This window comes from Amblyraja radiata, chromosome 37, assembly GCF_010909765.2.
Source record: "Amblyraja radiata isolate CabotCenter1 chromosome 37, sAmbRad1.1.pri, whole genome shotgun sequence".
NCBI lineage: Eukaryota > Metazoa > Chordata > Chondrichthyes > Rajiformes > Rajidae > Amblyraja > Amblyraja radiata.
In genome coordinates this window covers 18,736,621-18,754,084 of record NC_045992.1, presented here as the reverse complement: position 1 = coordinate 18,754,084, position 17,464 = coordinate 18,736,621, and the positions used below count along the sequence as shown (strand labels likewise).

At 45.8% G+C, this 17,464-nt stretch overlaps 2 non-coding genes across 2 annotated transcripts; both read left to right on the top strand.

The window, feature by feature from the left end:
- Nucleotides 1-14,380: 14,380 nt before the first annotated feature.
- Nucleotides 14,381-14,453, top strand: trnaf-gaa. Its single transcript has one exon. It is a non-coding gene; the product is annotated as a tRNA-Phe (tRNA).
- A 471-nt stretch (nucleotides 14,454-14,924) lies between these two features.
- On the top strand, nucleotides 14,925-14,998 carry trnak-cuu. The gene has a single exon. It is a non-coding gene; the product is annotated as a tRNA-Lys (tRNA).
- The last annotated feature ends 2,466 nt before the right edge of the window (nucleotides 14,999-17,464 follow it).

Here is a 17,464-nt window from a genome sequence, read left to right as displayed (position 1 = left end):
AATCCCTTGTGACTATGGGATGGTCTTACAGATGTAGAGGGGAGGAGTCAAGTAAAAGACCGAATTTGTGACGACTACAAGAAAACATGAATTACTGGAAGAGATGATAATGTAACAGTAATTACTAGACCCAGGATTTGCCATAAATGCCATGTGCATTTTCATGCCTTTTTTGATGATTTCACCAAGATGATGCATTTTTCACGATCGAGTACCTAAATCCGCCTTTTTTTTGGCCATTTTGTTAAAAGATCGTGCTTTCTCTAGTGGTAATAATAATAATAATAATAATAATAATAATAATAATAATAATAATAATAATAATAATAATAATAATAATAATAATAATAATAATAATAATAATAATAATAATAATAATAATAATAATTTTTATTTATGGGCGCCTTTCAAGAGTCTCAAGGACCCCTTACAAAAATTTAGCAAGTAGAGGAAAAACATGTAAGGGGAATGAAATAAATAGTAGAGACATGACTAGTACACAAATTATAAATTAAAGGCAGAATTCAATTCAAAACACAATATGAGGCAATTTATGCACAGATGAAAAGGGAGGGGGACGTGGGGCTAAGGATAGGCAGAGGTGAAGAGATGGGTCTTGAGGCGGGACTGGAAGATGGTGAGGGACACGGAATTGCGGATCAGTTGGGGGAGGGAGTTCCAGAGCCTGGGAGCTGCCCTGGAGAAGGCTCTGTCCCCAAAACTGCGGAGGTTGGACTTGTGGATGGAGAGGAGACCGGCTGATGTGGATCTGAGGGACCGTGAGGGTTGGTAGGGGGAGAGGAGGGCAGTGAGATATGGGGGGGGGGGGGGGGGGGGGGCAGATGGTGGAGGGCTTTGTAGGTGAGGACCAGGATTTTGTAGGTGTTCCAGTGCGAGATGGGAAGCCAGTGAAGTTGTTTGAGGACTGGAGTGATGTGATGCCAGGATTTGGTGTGGGTGATGAGTCGGGCGGCTGCGTTCTGGACCAGTTGGAGTCGGTTGATGTAGGTGGAGCTGATGCCAAGGAGAAGTGAGTTGCAATAGTCCAGTCGGGAAGAGATGAACGCATGGATGAGTCTTTCAGCAGCGGGAGGTGTGAGAGAGGGTCTGAGTTTGGCGATGTTGCGGAGATGAAAGAAGGAGGTTTTAATGACATGACGGATGTGAGGCTCAAGGGAGAGGGTGGAATCAAACATCACGCCAAGGTTGCGGGCCTGGGGAGATGGGGAAACAATGGTGCCGTCGATGGTGAGAGTGGGGTTATTGATTTTGCTGAGTGTGGATTTGGAGCCTATGAGGAGGAATTCTGTCTTATCGCTGTTGAGTTTGAGGAAGTTATGTTGCATCCAGGTCTTTATAGCTGACAAACAGGAGTTGATATGGGAGAGGGGGGGGGGGGGGGGTTGTGGGGGGATTTGGTGCCGAGGTAGATCTGGGTGTCATCGGCGTAACAGTGGAAGTCCAGGTTGAAGTGGCGGAGTATCTGACCAAGGGGGAGGATGTAGATGATGAAGAGGAGGTGGTCGAGTACGGAGCCTTGGGGAATGCCTTGAGTGATTGTGGCTGTAGCAGAGGTGTGGTTGTGGAGAGAGATGAAGTGGGATCTGTTGGAAAGATAGGAACGGAGCCAGCTGAGTGCAGAGCGTTCAATGCCGAGGTCTTTGAGTCTGGTGAGCAGGATGTTATGGTTCACTGTATCGAAGGCTGCACTCAGGTCGAGGAGGATGAGGATGTTGAGGGAACCAGTGTCAGCAGAGATGAGGAGGTCGTTGAGGACTTTGAGGAGAGCAGTTTCTGTGCTATGGAGGGGGCGAAAGCCAGATTGGAGGGGTTCAAGTAGGTTATACGCAAGGAGGTGGGAAGGAAGTTGTGACGCAACGATACGCTCCAGTATGGGATGTGATTACAATGTCGTTTTCTATTTGAACACATTAATATTAATGTTGTTATTAACGTGTTAATTACAAGAACATTTCCACCACCGGGGCCAAACCGGGGACCCCATTGTCGGTCGTTTGTTCATTCCTGCCGCAGCCAGTTGCTTCAGTCTTCTCCAAAATCTATTTATTGCTTCCAATTTTGCAACCTTCCCACAAGCTACCACTGCCCTTACGAAACGTGGCGAAACATTAGCGAATAACTTGTAGGTTTTCAACAGGTAACTGACAATATTCGTAAAGTTCCTGGCCATGTAGGTAAAGACATACAAGGAAAATGTGAGAGAGTGATTTAGCTACTTAGCTTGAAGAAATGCAAAACAATAGACAATAGATAATAGGTGTAGGAGTAGGTCATTCGGCCCTTCGAGCCAGCACCGCCATTCACTGTGATCACGGCTGATTATCCCCAATCAGTACCCCGTTCCTGCCTTCTCCCCATATCCCCTGACTCCGCTATTTTTAAGAGCCCTATCTAGCTCTCTCTTGAAAGCATCCAGAGAACTGGCCTCTACAGCCCTCTGAGGCAGAGAATTCCACAGACTCACCACTCTCAGTGAGAAAAAGTGTTTCCTCGTCACCGTTCTGAATGATTTACCCCTTATTCTTAAACTGTGGCCCCTCGTTCTGGACTCCTCCAACATCTGGAACATGTTTCCTGCCTCTAGCGTGTCCAAACCCTTAACAATCTTATATGTTTCAATATGATCCCCTCTCATCGTTCTAAACTCCAGAGTATAAAATCCCAGCCGCTCCATTCTCTCAGCATATGACAGTCCCGCCATCCCGGGAATTAACCTTGTAAACCTATGCTGCACTCTCTCAATAGCAAGAATGTCCTTCCTCAAATTAGGGGACCAAAACTGCACACAATACTCCAGGTATGGTCTCACTATGGCCTTATCAACTGCAGAAGGACCTCTTTGCTCCTATACGCAACTCCTCTTGTTATAAAGGCCAACATGACATTTTGCCAGCAGCCCAACAGAAGAGGATAATTTACCGCTACAATCAACTTACCTGGATCAGAACAATGGCAGAAGTCGGCAATATATATATATATATTCAATGGTATATGGTCACACTGATCTATTCTGTATTTATTTATGCCTACAATATTCTGTTGTGCTGAAGCAAAGAAATAATTTCATTGTCCTATCTGGGACACATGACAATATGCTCCCTTGAATCTTGTGCCACTTCCCTATTCTCATATCAGTTCCCAGTCCTGTGTCCAGATATTACCACCCCTGATCTATCGGAGACTAACTTGAGCCTCGCAAATTGCTATAGTTCTGCAATTTAGTCATGCCATGTTTCACCATTTATCTCCTGGTCACGAATGCATTAAATATTATTCCCCATTTTCCTCCTTCACACTCCCTCCCTCCCTCTAAAAAATGGGATCCCATTGTGATGTCATTGTGGGGTGGAACACTGATGAGCGGCAGACAGGTTTCTTTAAGTGTTATTTTTTGTTTTAAACGTGAATAACTTGCAAAATATGGCATCAATCGGAACAAAATTACTTTTTGCATATCACAGAACAATGGTGAATAAGGTGGCTGGCAACTCAGTCACTCAGGCCTGGTGGGCTGGCAGTTCACTCACTCACTCACGGCTGGCAGCTCAGTTGACTCATGGCTGGTGGGCTCACACACACACACCCTCCATCACACAATCACACCCACACACACCCACACACACACACGCACGCACACACACACACACACCCTCCATTACACACACACACTCTCACCCACACACACACTCCATCTCACACACACACACAATCCAACACCTACAGCCACACACACCCAGACACCCTCCATCTCACACACACCCAAACACGCACACACACATGCACACTCACACTCACGCACACACTCACATACACACATACACACATACACGCACACACACACATACATACACACACACAGACAGACACACACACACACACACACACACACACACACACATACACACAAACACACACACACACACACAAACACACACACACAAACACACACACACACACACACACACACACACACACACACACACAAACACACACACTCACTCACACAAATCCAATACTAAAATGCCAAGTAACTTCAGAACGTGGTAAACATACAGTGTGTAAACCGAATGATTCAAACGTTTAAAGCCTCCTGTAGAGGCTGCCGTTGAAGCAAACACGTGCTTTAAATAACATCCAACAAACCCACTGACCGTAGACAGAGCAGTCAGCTCTCTTGAATTATTCAACGGCGTCCTCAATTTGTGCCTTCTGCAGTCAGCGCCATCTTGCCACGAACCGGAAATGATGCACTCAGCGCCATCTTGCCGTTAACCGGAAATGACGTCATCGGCGCCATCTTGCCACTAAGCAGAATTCACAGAATGAGCTCCAATATAATAAAATATTTATTCACGGTTTATCCATCCAAAAACTGTTGCAACAATTTAAAAAACCAAGACAGCCAATTTGGCAAACACTTTGGACACAGCCAACACATTTTCTGAAGAGTCTTTAATAGCCAAGCCAATTTGGCAAATACTTTGCAAGCCACCAACACATTTTCTGAAGTCTTTGAAGCCAAGCCAATTTGGCAAACACTTTGCAAACAGCCAACACATTTTCTGAAGAGTCTTTAATAGCCAAGCCAATTTGGCAAACACTTTGCAAACAGCCAACACATTTTCTGAAGAGTCTTTAAAAGCCACGCCAAGTTGGCAAACACTTTACAACCACATCGAGGGACTCACCGTCGAGTTGACGTGCGTTCAATGTTATTCGCAGCTCAGAGAGCCGTGAGCCTTTCGCTTCCTCTCTCGAAGAGACTGAGTGAGGCACGACATTTCTGGGTTTTATGGGTCTCTGGGTCTCTCTGCTGCCCTCCCCCCTGCCGCCAGCGAGGGCAGCAGAGAGAACGGCGACATTTTATAAAACATTAATAACTCTCTGATTTTTCATCGATGGGAAAAATCCTCCAGTCCAATCCGGTGGAGGGGGACTCTGAGCGAGGTGGCCAAAATGATGGCGTAAGTGACGGCGTTCTTTCGAAATCACGAAACAGAAAGTCAGAAAGCGGTCAAGTTCTTAGTTTCAGTAATATAGATTGGAAAATGATCACCAATGCACCCACAATTTCTAGAGCCACTTCTTCAGTGCCCTGGGATGCAGACCATCAGGCCCTGGGGATTTATCAGTCTTCAGTCCCATCAGTCTACCCAACACCAATTCCTGCCTAATGTGGTTTTCCTTCAGTTCCTCCATCACCCTAGATCCTCTGGCCACTGGTACATCAGGATGATTGTTTGTGTCCTCCTTAGTGAAGACAAATCCAAAGTACTTGTTCAACTCATCTGCCATTTCCTTGTTCCCCATAATAAATTCACCTTTAAGTCTTCAAGGGTCCAACTTTGGTCTTAACTATTTTTTTCCTTTACACATACCTAAAGAAGCTTTTACTATTCTCCTTTACATTCTTGGCTAGCTTACCTTCGTACCTCATCTTTCCTACCCGTATTGCCTTTTTAGTTATCTTCTGTTGCTCATTAAACATTACCCAATCCTCTTGCTTCCAGCACATCTTTGCTTCGTTGTACTTCTCTTTTATTTATAATGCTGTTCCTGACGTCCCTTGTCAGCCATGGTCGCCCCTTGCTCCGCTTGGAATCTTTTTTCCTCATTGCCAAAGTTCTCAAAGGTTGTTGTATTGCATAAGGTATCGACATGAATATAGAGTCTGTAGCTTGTTTCGGGTATGCACCAGTCACCTCAGCTGAGGTAGAAATAAGCTTTTCACAACTGAAGCATATTCTGTCTGGCAGATGGCATAGTTCAACACCAGATAATTTGAAAGAAATGCTAGTAATTATGTGCAATCAGGCAACTTTGGTCACTTAATATAGTATACCTTTATATTATCATTTTAACCATATTATGGTGGTGGAAATACATGCCTTTTTATGCCTCTGTTTGTAAATAAACGCCCATTTTTGTGATTTTTATTATGCCTTTTTGCCTGCCTATTTCAGAGTTTTTTAGTGCCGAAACATCCTGGATCTGGTAATTACGAAAGAGATTTGCACGAAATGCTGAAATTACCAAACCAGTCATAAATGGAGAGAAGGAATCAAGGAAGGTGATACAAGGAACTGCTGGTACTGGTGACAAACTGGTAACAAACGTAGACTGGTGATTGGCGCAAGATTTTCTGCCGTTCCTGCTTTTCCCCCAAAATCCCTTGATTTCGTTAGCCCAAAATCTTGAAGAGCATAAATAATTATCTATTAAAGCAAACACAAGTAAAACACATAAAACTATCAATAAAGAAACAATACAAAATAACTCTTACACCACTCTACATATTCCAGTCTCCTGTCCACACACAATGGTCCAAGATTTTACTCTCTCTCTCTATATAGTACCTAGCAGTCTATCTGCGATATCTATCTTCTATCGCATATCTGATATCTTATCTCTCTCTCTCTAGCCTTCTCTCTCTCTCTCTCTCTCTCTCTCCTCTCTCTTCGCTCTATCTCTCCTCTCTCCCTCCCTCTCCCTCTCTCTCTCTGTCTCTCTTGCGCGCGCGTGCACGCTTCTTTCTCTCCTCTCTCTCTCTCTCTCTCTCTCTCTCTTTATCTCCAAGTACAACATGGCGAAACCAAAATGTATCAAAATGGCCTTTATTAAAATCTGACAATGTGCACTTTAAACACATGAGATTTTTTATGTTACAAATCTTAAATTGTGGAATACAAAATCAAATAACTAAATAATGTCCCAGACATTATTTATTTGCAGGCACTGTATTTAGCTGCGTACATCTCAAACTAGGCTGTGACGGTTGTCAGCAAAGATGCCAGAGAGATACTACGATCTTTGGTTGTCAGTGTTGCAGGGTAAGTGCAAGTCTCAACATACAAAGTGTAAAATCCAACACCGACTCCCATCCAGCCTGGGTGTGGTCACATTTCACACGATGAACGGCCAGGTTATTGATTCATGCACATGCAAGCACACAGCAGATTTCAACATGTGCCCCACGCCATGCAGCGGGTGGAGCTGCTGCCTCTCAGCGCTAGAGTCCCGGGCTCCATCACGCAGTGGATGTGAAAGTGGGATAACATAGAACTCGTGTCAGATGGTCATAAGGGATAGAAGCAGAATATGTTCATTCGGCCCATCAAACTCCGCCTTTCAATTATGGCTGATCTATCTCTCCCTCCTAACCACATTCTCCTGCCTTCTCCCCATAACCCCTGACCGCTGTACTAATCAAGAATCTATCTACCCATTGGCCGTGATGGTATTTCAGTCACAGTCACAGAGGCCGACGTCAGTAGATCCTTCAGATAGCAATGTTACAAAATTTTGAGATTTAAAAAATCAAGTCTGTAATTTATCCCATCAGATAAAGCATAAAAAGAAGTTTAATTTGACACCTAATTCACTTTCATATCTCAAGTATTTAAAAAGTTATGGCCATTTTCATACTCGGAAATTAGCATCTTGTTCCCTATTGATTTTCTATGGACATAACAAAAAAGCTGTGATCGTGTGCAGTCAAAAGCCCATAACCTTCTTAAAAATTAAGAGAACTGAATGAAATTTTCAGTTATCGTAAATTGAACCATTCTGAAACAAATATAAAATAATCTTACTTGGATGACCTGAAATTAAAGCATATAATTAGTTAGTTACCCAAGTGTAGCTAATTTCAAACTTCAATTACTAGATCTAAACATCTATCCATTTCTTAATAAATGATTAACATTTTTAAATAGCCTGTCCAAATAATATTCATAAATAATTCACAATAAAACATGATTTTAAAATCTCATTTACATTAATTTATAGGCCAAATGGAAGGAATTTAGTGTTTAATTGCTGTAAATTAAAGTCCATTTTAAATCAGCTTTCTAGTGGGATCCTGTGAACGCGCTGGTTTAGAACGTTCACATTGCGCTACATTTGTGCCCTCAAATGCCCAGAAAAATACTGCCGGATATAATGGGCCCAAAATGAGCTACTCGCAACATTAAACTTTGTATAAAGGGATCTTAAGAAGCCCTTTTATATGTACAAATAAGCAGCCTACCTTCTATTATTTGCTCTATGCGACCCTGACAGCTGCCGGTGGTCGCGGGTTTAGAGATTGATTTTTAAACTACTATAACTATTATACGAGGCCTTTAAAACCAATAATAGCTTTTGCGACGGGGTCTTCCAGCGATTTTTCGTTAATAATTAACTAGGCTGAACATCTTTGATTTGAACAGCCTAGAGAAAATCGCGTTTTAAACCCGCCCCCCTCTAAACGGCGCCAAAATCGCGCACACCCGCAGCGACAGATTTTCAGCGACGCTTCAGGTAGGCTTTGCAACATACCTACTTCAGAGGGATGAACCCTTGAAAAGCGCCTGGACCTGATGGTATACCTGGTCGTGTTCTAAAAACCTGTGCGGACCAACTGGCTGGAGTTTTTACGGACATTTTCAATCTCTCACTTCTGAGGTCTGAGGGTCCCTCCTGCTTTAAAAGGGCATCAATAATACCGGTGCCCAAGAAGAGCAAGTGTCTGTTCAAGGGTCTGGACTCGAAACATCATCTATTCCTTGGCTCCATAGATGCTGCCTCACCCGCTGAGCTTCTCCAGCATTTTTGTCTACCTTCGATTTTTTTTTGCAGTATCTGCAGTTCCTTCTTAAACAAAGTATTATCATGTGCTAGAAGGAACTGTAGATGCTGGTTTAAACCTAAGGTGGACACAACATGCTAGAGTAACTCAGCGGGGCAGGCAGAATCTCTGGAGAGAAGATTGACGTTTCGGATCGAGACCCTTCTTGTGTCCAGAGTGTGTAGTTGAAGCAAAGGAAAGCAGATGATGGTTCATCCACAACAGGGGCACAGAATGCTGGTGTATCTCAGCAGAAGAAGGTTCTCGACCCGACATGTCACCCATTCCTTGCTGCCTGTCCCGCTGAGTTACTCCAGCTTTTTGTGTCTATCTTCGGTTTAAACTGGAATCTGCAGTTCCTTCCCACACAGATCAATCAGACAGTCCAGTTCATCTCAACAACAGCCGTGTGACCGGGACCTTGCGGTGGGTGAACAAGGGCTCGCTGCAGCAGTTTGCGAGTCGGGAGGGGGGGGGGGGGGGGGGGGGGGTTATTGGGGTTGGAAGATGTGAGCGACTGGCAAGCCGCGGCGGTTCCGTCCGCTATATCCAAAATCTGTTATTAAGGGGTCCCTTAAAACGAGAGTTTACTGTATTATCCGCGGTACATTGTGTGAGCATGTTGTTATATCTGTGAGTTTCACGGTAATGTTAAAAAAAAACTGTGTTCATGTGCATGAGGAAATTATGACAAAACTGTTAACGAACAGACTGCCTGGCCGTGTTTATACGTTATTTTCTGAGTAATAGTAAAAATGAAAGCACATTTAAATTAAATTAAATTAAAGTTAAATGTAAATGTGGCAATCCTTGGAAGACACGGTAGCGTAGCGGTAGAAGTACTCGCCAGAGACCCGGGTACCTGAACACGGGTGCTTGTCTACGGAGTTTGTCCGTTATCCCCGTGACCTGCGGTTTCCTCCCACACTCCAAAGACGTACAGGTTTGTAGGTTAATTGGCTGGGAATAAATGAAAACCTGTGTCACCGACTGAATCTCCAATAAAACTCATAAAATGATGCAATGAAGCGAAGCGTTTTGTTGAAATAGGAATTTCCCCGAATGAATCGAAATAAACGTTGTGCACGCGTGTGAACGGACGGTATTTTCTCAAAAGTATCCATCGATAGAATAGCAGAGGATGGTTTCGATCCATCGACCTCTGGGTTATGGGCCCAGCACGCTTCCGCTGCGCCAATCTGCTTTGACAGAAACATTCTTAGCGTATGTACACCTTTTTGCTAATTTCGTTGTTTTCATCTCTTACCTCACACCGTTTGCAGGCTTTGCTTTCTTTTCTCGCGTTCCCACTTCTATCTTCCATTTTTTTCTCCATCTTACTTTCTTTATTTCTTACTCTCTGCCCCATCCCGTTGTTATGACTGTGCTGCCTGTCCCGCTCGGATACACAGTTCCAGAGGTTTTCGCAATGAATTTTAAATTATTTAAATTACCCCATTCCAGCAGCCCTGTTGCTGAATATTCTGTTTATCTTGCTCTGTGTCTCTCCCACATTCATTCGAGCCGATCTTCCGATCACACTTCAATGTAAAAGCAGGGGGCACCGACTGAGCTGCAGCCGAGGATTCACCCACACACGGCTGTTTATTTTGTCCAATCCCCAGATCCCATTAATTTCCCAATCCCGTCAATGCGATTAACTGAATATCAGATTCCTTCAGTGTTGAAGGGCCAGCAGATCACGTTGACTCTTTGCGGAACTTATCCGGTGCCTTCACAAGTACACTTCAAGTGCAACACATCCGTCTACCGGGTTTCACACTTGGCGACATAACGGCTGCTGTAAACTCCGGAGCAACAAGGCGGGAGCAGGTAGTGTCAATGTGCAGCAGCGCAGTACCGCAGGACCCAGGGAATCTGCCGGCTAAAGAGTGACGGCGATCAGTAAGACTGTTCTCCCGGCTGAGACTCGCCCGTTGCACCCGCAGAGATAGACACAAGATGAATTGAATTGAATAAATGTTATTAGCCAAGTATGTATGCATACAAGGAATTCGCCTTGTTGCCTGGTTCGCAAGTAACAACACGATATACAGTAGACAATTAAAAATGCTGGAGTAAAGGACATGGAGTAACTCTGGAGAGAAGGAATGGGTGACGTTTCGGGTCGAGCATTTCTGGAGGGAAGCAATGGGTGACGGACACAGTAGATGAAGTTGGAGGAGGTGCAAATCAACCTCTGCCGCACCCGAAAAGACTGTCGGGGTCCCTGGATGGAGTCGAGGTGTGTGTGTGTGTGTGTGGGGGGGGGGGGGGGGGGGGGGGGGGATATAGGGACAGGGGAAAGTAACTGGGAAGGGGGAGGTTTGAGTGGCATCGACCCCTCCCTCTGCAACTGGATACTGGACTTTCTAACCAACAGACCCCAGTCTGTTAGGTTAGACAAGCACACCTCTTCAACCCTCACCCTGAACACCGGCGTTCCACAGGGCTGTGTGCTGAGCCCCCTCCTCTACTCCCTCTTCACCTATGACTGCACACCTGTACATGGTACTAACACCATCATCAAGTATGCAGATGATACAACGGTGATTGGCCTCATCAGCAACAACGATGAGTCGGCCTACAGGGAGGAGGTCCAGCACTTAGCAGCATGGTGCGCTGACAACAACCTGGCCCTTAACTCCAAGAAGACCAAGGAGATCATTGTAGACTTCAGGAAGTCCAGGGACGGCACGCACACCCCCATCCACATTAACGGGACGGAGGTGGAACGTGTTTCTAGCTTCAGGTTCCTGGGAGTCAACATCTCCGATGACCTCTCTTGGACCCACAATACCTCAACTCTGATCAAGAAGGCTCACCAGCGTCTCTTCTTCCTGAGGAGACTGAAGAAGGTCCATCTGTCTCCTCATATTCTGGTGAACTTCTACCGCTGCACCATCGAGAGCATCCTTTCAACTGCATCACAGTATGGTATAGCAACTGCTCTGTCTCCGACCGGAAGGCATTGCAGAGGGTGGTGATAAATTGCCCAACGCATCACCGGTTCCTCGCTCCCCTCCATTGAGTCTGTCCAAAGCAAGCGTTATCTGCGGAGGGCGCTCAGCATCGCCAAGGACTGCTCTCACCCCAACCATGGACTGTTTACCCTCCTACCATCCGGGAGGCGCTACAGGTCTCTCCGTTGCCGAACCAGCAGGTCCAGGAACAGCTTCTTCCCGGCGGCTGTCACTCTACTCAACAACGTACCTCGGTGACTGCCAATCAGCCCCCCACCCCCCGGACACTTATTATCACTTATTATTATTTATTTAAATCATTTGCTATGTCGCTCTTCCAGGGAGATGCTAAATGCATTTCGTTGTCTCTGTACTGTACACTGACAATGACAATTAAAAATTGAATCTGAATCTGAATCTGAATCTGAATCTGAGTGGGAAGAAAGTTGTGAGTTTAGTTGAGAAAGAGTAAGTTGAAGAAAGGGGTGGAGATGGGACCAGGGTATTGTGCAGGGAACGGCCTCTGCGGAAAGGGCAGGAAATGGTACTTTAGACTGCAAATCGGTGGGGAGGAGGGGACGTGTCCCATACTCGGATAGGTGAGATTTCCTTATTCAAGGAACGTGGGTTTTACTCTTCTCTCATAGAGGAGAGCCTCACCCCGCAACGTCCCGTAGTTCTGCTCTTGCTTTCTGTTCGCCCGGTCGTAACAAGGACAGTTCCCCTGATCCTCACTTGTCACCCCACCAGACTCGCATCCCAAATATTATCCTCCGACATTCCCGTCACCTCCTGAGGGATGCCACCACTAATCACATCTTCTCATCTCCACCCCTTTCCGCCTTCCCCAGGGACTGCTCCTTCCACAATTCACTCATCTCTTCCCACCCACCTCAAGGTAGATGGGAGGAACCGGGTGGTCTTACCTTCAGCGCCCTCGAGGTCGGCTGCGGGAGGTGCCCCTCTGGGGAACTATGGCTGAAGAGGGCAGGTGTGGAGAGGGATACCGGATTACGGGACAACCGGAATGGAGGTGACGGCTGCAACGGGCCTGTGTCACCAGCTGCAGCTGCGACTGTAAAATGGCGCCAAATGTCACCTCTTACATATGGACTCAGTGGGTTGTTCTGTGTATGCAGTACTGACTAGGGTGAGTATGCATATGTACGGGGATAGTCTTGCTGAGCTGTATGAAATAATCCATTGAACCATCCCCTTCCTAGATCCATTCCCAGCAACCGTAGTAGATGGAACACGTGTCTCTATACCTCCTCTCTTGACACCATCCAGGGACCCCAGGCATAGGCGGAAATCGGTTTTAAAACATGTGGAGGGACACAATGAGGCCTGACATCAAGGAAAGGGGTCGGCAACCTACGGACCAAGGACCGGATCCGGCCCGCAAACCAAAATCATCCTGCCCGCAGACTATTTTGTTTAATGGGCGCTACAGGCAGTCCCGGATCAGGCGAGCCGAAGTGGGACTGACTGTAGCGCCCAGGTCACAAAACATGGGGGAGATTGTCCCCCACCTCTGAAAACTGGTCGCCGAAACTCTACTTCAGTCTCATTCAGTACCTTCGATTTTCCAGCATCTGCAGTTCCTTCTTAAACATCGAAAATCAGTACCCCCTTCCTGTTTTCCCCCACATCCCTTGATTCCTTTGGCCCAAAGAGCTAAATCTAACTTTTTCTTGAAAACATCCAGTTAATTGGCCTCCACTGCCCTCTGTGGAAAGAATTCCACAGGTTCACAACTCTCTGGGTGAAAACGTTTTTCCTCATCTCAGTCCAAAATGGCCTGCCCCTTATTCTTAAACTGTGACCTGAGTTCTGGACTCCCCCAACATCGGGTACATTTTTCATGCATCAACTAGATGAATTGTGTGCGGAGTCCACTGTTGTGCTTCAACAAAACTCACCGCGACGGACGTTCAGGTGCAAAGTTAGGAATTACTTCGACAAGGAATGGGTAGATGATATATCAGAGCTGTAATAAGGCAACTGGTCCGTCCTCTCACCAGTTGTAGAGCGGTCCTGACCTTCAATTTACCTCATTGGAGACCTTCTTAATATCATTAATCGGATTTTACTGGACGTTATCTACATTAAGTTTAATCATTAAATTATTCGTTTAAGTCTGAAGAAGGGTCAGGACCCGAAACGTTACCCATTCCTTCTCTCCAGAGATGCTGCCTGTCCCGCTGAGTTACTCCAGCATTCTGTGTCTCTCTTCGGTTCAAACCAGCATCTGCACTTCCTTCCTGCACGTCACAGGTGCAGAAAGGTGTCACAGGTGACATTCAATGATTGCGCATACTTTCGACGGAACATATTCGAGGGCCGAAAGACCTCCTGCGATCACTGTGCTTCTGTTCTGTTTTAACAAGTTGTGATCTGGGATTTGGTCAGACCAATGGGAAAATCAAAGGTACACAAAAATGCTGGAGAAACTCAGCGGGTGCAGCAGCATCTATGGAGCGAAGGAAATAGGCAACGTTTCGGGCCGAACCCCTCCTTCAGACCTCCTCTGCTCCGCCTCTGTCCCTGAAGTTGCAACGTTTACAGGGCGTGTGGTTCAGTGACTGAGGTGGAAGATGGCAAGAATTCTCTGTCTCTCTTGTCTGGTGGGATCTGTATTCGGAAATGACAAAAATGTTCAGCAGCGGGATTACCACATCTGATGAACACGGTGCGTTATATAAAATTGACGCAGCATCAGGTGAAGGACTATGGCCGGATTCATGAGTTGGAAGTGAACTGAGTTTCCTTCAGCAGAGGTAAAGTAGCCGAAATAGCTCAGTTGGGAGAGCGTTAGACTGAAGATCTAAAGGTCCCTGGTTCAATCCCGGGTTTCGGCAATGGTATTTAAGACTTTAAAATTTAAATCAGCTATCATAGATATATGATTTATTCCAACGTTTTTGTTCGTGACGCAGCCGTCAGTGCCGCTCAATCAAGGTTCAACGTTAACCTCCGGTTTTCTTTGACGGTCTTTCTGCCTGCATGTGACTTATTGGGTTTCCAGCAGGTACCCCGGTTTCCACTCAAATACCACGGACGTACGTTCGGAAAATAAATTGGCCGTGTAGCTCACCATTTCGTGCATGGTATACGGCGGGATGTAGCTCAGCTACATTAATAGGAGAGGAATGGACGTTAAAATGTTAACGGGGAAAGTGTGAGATGTTGCGCTTGGGCCGAACGAAAGTTTGATTAACACCCCGCTTATTATCTTTTACACCCGCAGACAAAAATTCTTACCAGAGGTAGTTCCTTGATGTATTGAGAGGTTGATTCTCGAGACATTATACATTCAATGTCTGAGCATTGCCCGGCTAGCTCAGTCGGTAGAGCATGAGACTCTTAATCTTCAGGGTCGTGGGTTCGAGCCCTACGTTGGGCGACACTTCCTTTAACCATTATCAATAGCAAACATATGTCTAGCCAGCGAATAGTTCAGGAATACTCTGCATTTTTGGGGATCTAAGGATTTTCTACATTTTAAACCAGTTGGTTACATTTATTGGAGAGAATTAAGTGCAACATGTGTTTTCTTTATTATGAAATAAAACGACAACGGCTGAGAGCGCCCAACCCCCGCCACCGCCAGAGTGACGCCCAGCGCAAATTGGAGGAGCAGCACCTCATATTTCGCTTCTACATCTGGTGACCTCCTTGGTTACTTCCCACCAGTTTATCAGGGTCAGAGGCAAAGATCCTATAGCTCCGCTATAAGATCGTTGGTCAGAGGGGCCTCACGGTTCTCCAAGACGGGACGTCACGTGGCAGCTCTCTCTGACTTTTGTCAATCTGCATTTGGAGTCTTGCATTCAACTCTGTTTTCCCTATTACAGGAAGGGGGTGGAGGCTTTGGAGAGGGTGCAGAAGAGGTTTAACAGAATGAAAACCTGTCTGCCATGAATGGGTTAGGGGCCAGTAGCTACAAAGTGAGGCTTGACAGACTGGAATTGTTTTCTCTGGTTCATCTGAAATGGAGGGCAGAGGTATATAAAGTTATGAGAGATATAGATAGGGTAGACACTGGGAATCTTTATCCCAGGGTGGAAATCTCAATCACTTGAGGCTGTAGCTTTAACGTGAGAGCGGTAAAGTTTAAAGTAGATGTGTGGGACGAGGAGAGCTGGGTGCCTGGAATGCGCTGCTACGAGTGGCGGTGGAAGCAGATACGATAGAGATCACAGGTAGGCAAGTAGATTAGATTAAAGATGATAGACACAAAAAGCTGGAGTATCTCAGCGGGACAGGCAGCATTTCTGGAGAGAAGGTGACGTTTCGGGTTGACACCCTTCTTCAGATTAATTTGGAATTATGTTAGACACTGATATTGTGGGCTGAAGGGCCTGTTTCTGAGCTCCCGTACTGTATGTGTTATGGTAATTCGGAATATTCAATAAACCGATCAATTCAGCAACAAACGTTTTGTATATTTATAAATCAAAATGTGTAAAATTCATCTTGGATTTCCAGTTAAATTTAGGAGGAAAACCTTCTCCCCGAGGGGAATTGAACCCCGGTCTCCCGCGTGACAGGCGGGGATACTAACCATTATAGTAACAAAGAACCGCTGTACAATATGCATTGTGAAGCAGTATAATGTACGTAGGTGAAGGGTAGGGGGGGGAAGGAGACATTGAAGTGAGTCGAAGAGGAAAGAGGGGAAAAGTGTTGTTTGTGGGTTAGTGACATAAGGTTGCAGAATTTCTCCAAAAGCCTGCAATGTTCAGACATTCACTTCCCACTCTTTGACTTGTGCTTCTTCCGCGATCCGGTCACTTATTCAAGTACATGCTCGTGTTGAATTCTTTAATAAAGGGGCGCTTTCATTTTCTAAACGCATGAAACCGGAACTGCGAGTCGTATTCTGTATTTGCTGTCACAAGCAGCAGCGGGACTGTGCTCGAGTCACAGAGTCACACTGCACTGGAGACGGTTCCGTTCCCCACTCGCCGATGGAATAGTGTGGCCTGCCTTCCGTCTGGTTCACAGCGAGTGCCGAAGGTCGACACAAAAAGCTGGAGTAACCCAGCGGCACAGGCAGCATCTCTGGAGAGAAGGAATGGGTAACTTAATGGAGAAGTCCGAAGAAGGGTCTCGACTCGAAACGTCACCCGTTCATTCTATGCAGAGCCTGTCCCTCTGAATTACTGCAGCAATTTGTGTCTATCTTCGGTTTAAATCGGCATCTATAGTTCCTTCTTACACCCAGTGCCGTCAGCTACCTGTCTATTCACCTCGTGGACTCTCTCTCCCCACTTTCCCTCCACTTCGACATGAACCTCCTCCAGAACAAAAACCCTTCGGCCCACTATTTCCATGCCGACCAGATATTGCTCATCTACTCGCATCCCATTTCCCACCACCTGTCCCGTAGACTACTACCGTTCAGTGATTATCAGAGATATCCCCCTTGTTCTACCCATTCCCCGCTCCCCCACTCTCTCTGCTACTGAACATGAACGTGTTTATATCTGTATCAAAGTTGCAATGAAGAACACAGGAGCTGAACCATTGGCTCCACCATTTCCTGTTCTATACCATGGGGAGATGTTATGAGGAGAAAGCAGGATAATGGGGTTAGGAGGGAGCGATAGATCAGCCGTGATTGAATGGCCTAATTCTAGTCCTATCACTTATGACCAGAACGCAGCTTCATGCAGCAGAGAATATTATGCATTAATTGGTCAACGGCCGAGCACAACGTCACCCACGGATTCTCCAATAAAACTCATAAAATGATGCAACGAAGCGAAGCGTTTGTTGAAATAGGAATTTCCCCGGATGTAACGAAATATACGTTGTGTACGCGTGTGAACGGACGGTATTTTCTCAAAAGTATCCATTGATAGAA